Below are 6895 nucleotides of genomic sequence, written 5' to 3' on the forward strand. Positions count from 1 at the left end.
TCAATGTAAAAAAAGTGTTTGACAAAATACAACAGCCCTTCATTATTAAGACTGTCAGCAAAATTGGCATAGAAGGGTCAGTTCTCAGCAGAATAAAAGTCACATATGAAAAATCCATAGCTAACATCATACTGAATGGGGAAAAGCTAAAAGCTTTTAGCTTTTCCACTAATAACTAGAACAAGGCAAGGCAGAACAGAGAATAAAATAAAAGCCATTCAATAGGGAAGGAAGAGGTGAAATTATCTTTATTCACAGATGACATGATTATATACCAAGGAAATTCAAACAAATCTACAAAAAAATTCTTGAAAGTGATAAATGAACTAGTAAAGTGGCAGGAGACAAAATAAACATACAAAATGTTATACCATTTCTATAAAACAACAAAAAGCATACTGAGGTAAAATTGAATAAAGCAATCACATTTACAATAACCACAAAAAGTTTAAGATGCCTAGGAATAAACCTAACCAAAGAATTCAAAGACAGCTACAAAGAAAACCTTGAAGAACTAAAAGAATAAATTGGAAATGACACAAAATAAGTAGAAAGACATTCCATGTCCCTAGATTGGAAGAATTAATATAATCAAAATATCAATTTTTGGATCAGCAGTTAGTGTAATGGCTATGTCGCTGGACTCCCACGTAGTTGACTGTGGTTCGAGTCCCAGACCCAGTGGCTTAAAACTCACGCCGGGCGTGTTTGCGTGCGTGCCCAAGATCCCGAGAGGAGAATGGAGGAGAAGGAATTGCAGCATGGCCATCCCCCCTAGGGGGTGATTTCTCGCTTTCTATCTCTCTGTCTCTCTCTGTCTTTCTGGTCAGCGCACATGCCCTATAGCAAAAACCTCTCCAAAAAAAAAAAAAATCAATTTTACCCAAATTAATCTACATATTTAATGCCAGCACAATCAAATTGCCAGAAACATTCTTCACAGATTTAGAAAAAACAATCATAGAATTCATAGAATTGTCTGAAATCATAAAAGACCCCATTGTGCCAAAAAAAAATCTGTACAAGAAGAGTGACATCTCACTCCCTGACCCCAAAATATATTACAAACCTTTGATAATCAAAACAGCGTGATATGGCACAAAAATAGGCATATAGACCAATGGAACAGAATACAGAACCAAGAAAAAAAAACTCCCAAACATACTGCTGATTGATTTTTTTTTCTTTTCCTTTCCTTTTTTTTTTTTTTTTTTTTTTTTTTTTTTTTTTTTGTTGTTTTTTTTTAAATAGGGGATGGCCACACCGCAATCCCTTCTCCTCCATTCTTCTCTTGGGATCTTGGGCACACATGCACACGTGCCTGGCGTGAGTTTAAGCCACTAGGTCCAGAACTTGAACTGTGGTCAACTATGTGGGAGTCCAGTGACATAGCCATTATGCTAACTGCTGGTCCCTGCCAATTGATTTTTGACAAAGGGCACCAGTCAATCCAGTGTGGAAAAGAAAATCTCTAGGGGACCAGCAGATAGCATGATGGCTACATCGCTGGACTCCCATGTAGTAGACCACAGTTCGAGTCCCAAACGCAGTAGCTTAAACTCATGGTAGGCATGTGTGCATGTGTGCCCACATTTCTGAGAAGAGAATGGGAAGGAATTGCAGTGTGGCCCTCCTCCCTGGAGATTTCTTGCTTTCTGTCTCTCTGGCTCTCTCTGTCCTTATGGTGAGTGCACACCACGCTCTATATCAAAAACCTCTCCAAGAAAAAAGAAAATCTCTTTAGAAATGGTGCTAGTGGGAACCAGCAGTTAGTATAATGGCTATGTCGCTGGACTCCCATGTAGTCGACCGCGGTTCGCGCCCCGGACCCAGTGGCTTAAAACTCACACTGGGTGCGTGTGCGTGCATGCCCAAGATCCCAAGAGGAGAATGGAGGAGAAAGGATTGCGGCGTGACCATCCCCCCTGGGGGGTGATTTCTCGCTTTCTGTCTCTATGTCTCTCTCTGTCTGTCTGGCGAGCGCATGCTCCCTATAGCGAAAAAAACTCTCAAAAAACAAAAAAAGAAAAGAAATGGTGCTGGTAAAACTGGGTATCCACCTACAGAAAGATAAAACTGGGCCCCTTATTTCACACCATTAAGAAAAGTCAACTCAAAATGAGTCAAAGATCTAAACCCAACACCTCAAACTATAGAACTACTGGGAGATAACAAAGGGGAATCTCTTGGAGTTGTTGGAACAGGCAAAGACTTCTTAACACCTTTAAAGCACAGGCAATAATCCCTAAAATAGACAAATGGAATTACATCAGGTTCAAAGCTTCTCCTCAGCCAAAGAAACAATAGTTAAAGTGAACCAGTAATCTTCAGAAGGGGAGAACATACTGACAAAGTATCCATCAGATAAGGAACTGATAACCAGAATACTTAGGGAACTGAAGCAACTTACCTGTACCTCCCAAAAATCAAACCAATTAAAAGATGGGCAAATGTTTTGAACAGACAACTCTCTAAGACAAATAGCCAAAAACATGAAAAATGCTCAAAATCACTTATCATAAGAGAGATGCAAATCAAAACCACAGTCTAACCCCAGTCAGAATGACTAAGATTAAAAAAAAGAAAAAAATATATAAGTGTTGTCATGGCTGTGGTGATAAGGGAACTCTCCTACACTGTTGGTGGGAATATAAATTAGTACAGCCACTATGGAGAATGATGTGGAGGTAACTCAAAGACCTACAAATAGAACTAACATATGATCAATTCCACTCCTCGTTATCTACTCAAAGGATAGAAATACACTCATTTGGAATAAAACTTGCACATCCATATTTATTGTGGCATTATTCACAATTGTTAAAACATGGAACCAACTCAAATGTCCATGAACAGATGAATGGATTGAAAAAGTGTGGCACATATACACTATGGTATGCTGCTCAGTCATAACAAATAATACCATAACACTTGATAGAAGAAAGTGGATAAATATGGATGATTTACTCCTTATTGAAGCAAGCCAGATCATGAAAGATAGATATTGTATGCTCCCACTTAATATATACTGAATGTCCACACTCTGTGGCATAAGCTGAAAGTTTGGAGGAAATATAGGCATGGAGAGTGGTTGGGGATACTGGAGACAGTGTGGGAGGAAGTAAGAAGTTGGAGGAGCATGAGGGGAAGGGAGTAAAGGAGAAAAATAGAGACAAGACATTTAAAGGACAAAGAAATGGAAGATTGTCTGCTGAGATAACTTGTATGATAATATCTTTAACTGGACTGCTGTGCAGTATATTCATGCTGGGAAAATTCATTTTACAAGCCTTGGTGATGTACAGTGACTGAATGTATAAATAAGTTAAAAAGAAAAAGCACATAAAAAAAAGAAAGAAAGAAAGAAAAAAGCATCCAAGCTCCTTTCTAAGGTATATTACTGGGGCATTGGTATACCAACAAAATTAGGTTTCATTAACTTACGCAAAGTAAATGTGTTGTTTAATCTTTACACATGCAAGAGAAAATAGAACTGGGAATAAAAATTGGAGAGAAAGATCCTGTCATTGGAGCAGTGTTAAGAAGGCATGAGTTAAATCATCATGTAAAAATCTCAAGGTTTTTCTCATCTCATGTACTTGGAAAACTCCACCCAAGCAAACTGGAAAAACTGAACAATGGACCACACAGTTAGGTCAGGAAGGCTCTGATCTGTTGAAAGGAAATAGTCCAGTCAGGCTCAAGGATTGAAAGGTAGAAGGGGGAAAGTCTTCCAATGCTGGAGTGACCTGTGGTTCAGGACTAATTTCATCACAATATACAGAATTGTTCTTATGACCGCTACTATGTTCCCTAAAGAGCTCTCTCTCCTATTTGGCCTAACATCTGATAGTTTAGGAATAAAAGAAGTTTGAGAAGTTAAGAACAGTTTTAATTAGTCAAAAGTTTATTAAAAGGTAGTGATGCATGCATTATTTATCTACCAAGTTTGTTTGTTTTTTAATTCTGAACTTGATTCCTGAGTTGTTCTTAATAATCCTTCTGAAGCCTTGCTTGTGCCTGTGAATCCAAATTTGTACTCAGAACATGATATTAACTGCTGCTAGATTTCCTTATTGCTGCTTCATGCCATCTTTACTCTCTTCTTGTTGCTTGCTCATAAACCCTCTACCACCAGGTTCCATCTGTATTGCAGGGCTCCATTTATTTGTTCCACTGTGTCCTTCCCTAAGCATCTGCTACATTGCCAATGAAATCGTTAAGATTCCTAGTTTCAAGTTCTTGGATATGACCTCTCCTCTCCTACAAATTCTCTTATTCTGGATAGTATTAGAGAAGCAGTGCTGGACAAACACTGAAGAATTTGTAAGAGGGCAACATAACAAGGTACCATCTAGCTTTGTCTTATTTCAATGAATTATAGGCTACATGACTTTGGGCATTACATATAATCTCTCTGTGTCTTGATAGATTTATTAAAATATTTAAAGTTGTGAAATTTCCTGGCATTTAGTAATTTTCAATAGGTTGTACTTATTATTATTATTTCTATTATTGGGGCCACAAAAATCAGTAAGACATGTTTTCTTCCCTTGAAGAGATTAGAAACTTCATGTAAGTATTGTAATAGTACATTATATTGTAAAAGAAATACATACAGGTAGCACTCAACAGCTAGCAAAAAAAAAAAAAAATGTTTAAATAAAAATTTAAAAACCTGGGGCTGGTAGGTGGCATGTTGGCTAAGGTGTTGGACTCCCACATGGCTCACCACAGTTCAAATTCTAGACCTAGTGGCTTGCTTTCTCACTTTCCTACTCTCTCTGGTCATGTTTAAAAATAACAATAATAATAAATAAAATTAAAGAAATATTTTTTAAAAAATAAATACTCCACAGGTGGGTAAAACAGTTAACTGGATAAATAACACAAGAATTAGGAACCAGAATAACGATTGGAAGAAATTTCACACAACATAGCACAGAATGAACAAACTATGAAAAATACAAGAAAAATAATTTAAAATATGTAAGATAATAAAGTCTTGAGCCAACTGGTGACATGGTGGCTAAGGCAGCTGGATTGTACAGGGCCAACTGTGCAGTTCAAGTCCCAGACCCTGTGGCTTGAAAAACATGCCAGGAATATGTGTGTGCATGCTCAAAATCCTGAAAGGAGAAATGGAAAAAGGATTGTGGTATGACTACCCCCCATGGGGGAGGGGGGGTGGAGAGTGGTGCTTTATAGGTTTCTCACTGGTGAGTGCATGTGCTCTTTGAAAAAAATTTTTAAATAAAAAAGTCTGAAATAGATCTAATTAGAGTTGTAGAAGATGAGAATACAAAGAATGAGGGAGAAGAATTATTTTTAAATAATAGGTGAATGTTTTTCTTGAATTGATAGAACATAGGAATACTCTAATTCAGAAATCACAATGAATTACAAACAAGGTAAGTTAAAGAAAATTTACAACTACATATATCATATGAAACTGCAGAATGACATGTTTTTAAAGCAGCAAAGAAAAGGAAATGATGTCCTATAAAGAAATGACAAGCTAATAAGAATATAAGTTAGAAAACAATAAGACAGTATTTTCATCATACTAGGAAATTTTCTGTGAATCTATGTTAGCCCAGATAAACTATTATTCAAGAAAGCAACTTCATTCACATAGAAAAGGAAATAATCAGCAAAATGAAAAGACAGTCTAGACAATGAAAGAAAATATTTATAAACCAAAGTTATGATAAGAAGTTAATATCCAAAATATATAAGGAACTCATGCAACTCAACAACAAAATTAAACTTTAATTTAAAAAACCTGATTTTTAAAAATTAATTTAAAAATGGGTATAGGATCTGAATATACATTTTTCCAAAAAAATGACATAAAAATGGCAACAGGTGTAGAAAAATATGTTCGACACTACTATTCATCAGGGAAATGCAAGTCAAATCCACATGCAATATCAACTCACGCCTAATAGAATAGTTATTATGAAAAATGCGAAAGATAACAAGTGATGATAAGGGTATAGGGGAAAGAGAACTCGTGTATTGTTGGTTAAAAATTAAATTGGTAGAGCAATTATGGAAAAACTGTATGGAAGTTCCAATTATTCATAATAGCCAAGATGTGAAAACAACCTAGCATTGATGAGTGGATACATGGATAAACTGTGGCCTGTGTGTCTGCTTTTGTCTTCCAATAGTCTATGAAAGTACATATAATGAAAAAACTATGCATGTATTTCCATTTGGGGGCACAAAATAAGCTCACAGTTCAATGCCATTTCCCACAAACTTTTTAAAGTACATTTGCATGGACACACATACACATACACACACACCAAGTATATTCAGCCCTATAAAAAGAAATAATGCCATTTGTGACAACATTCGTGAACCTGGAGGACAATATGCTTTGTGAAAACCAGAAAAAAGAAAAATACTGCATAAACTCACTTACACGAGAAATCTGAAAAACATAGAATTAATAGAAACAGAGAGTAGAATGACAGTTATGAGAGAAGGAGGAAGAAATAGGGAGAAGTAGGTCAGAGTACAAACTTGGAATTATGTGAGATGGAAACTATAGTAATATTTTACTGAATACTGAAAAATTGCTGAGACTGTAGATTTTAGGTACTCTTACTACAAAAAAAGTAACAATGTGAGGTGATGATTATGCTACTGTATCAATTTGCTTTATTGTAATGATCATTTCACTGTGTATATGTATATAAAAGTATCATGTTTGTACATGTTGAATATATATAATATTGATAAATAAAAAGAAAGCAGAGAATATGGAAATTTTTTAATGTATATAGTTTTTATATGTGTGTACCTATACATATATATATATATATACATACACACTGTTTGCACTAAAGACTATATATATATATATATATATATATATATATAT

Source organism: Tupaia chinensis, unplaced genomic scaffold (assembly GCF_000334495.1).
Source record: "Tupaia chinensis unplaced genomic scaffold, TupChi_1.0 Scaffold000674_2, whole genome shotgun sequence".
Taxonomy (NCBI): Eukaryota; Metazoa; Chordata; class Mammalia; order Scandentia; family Tupaiidae; genus Tupaia; species Tupaia belangeri.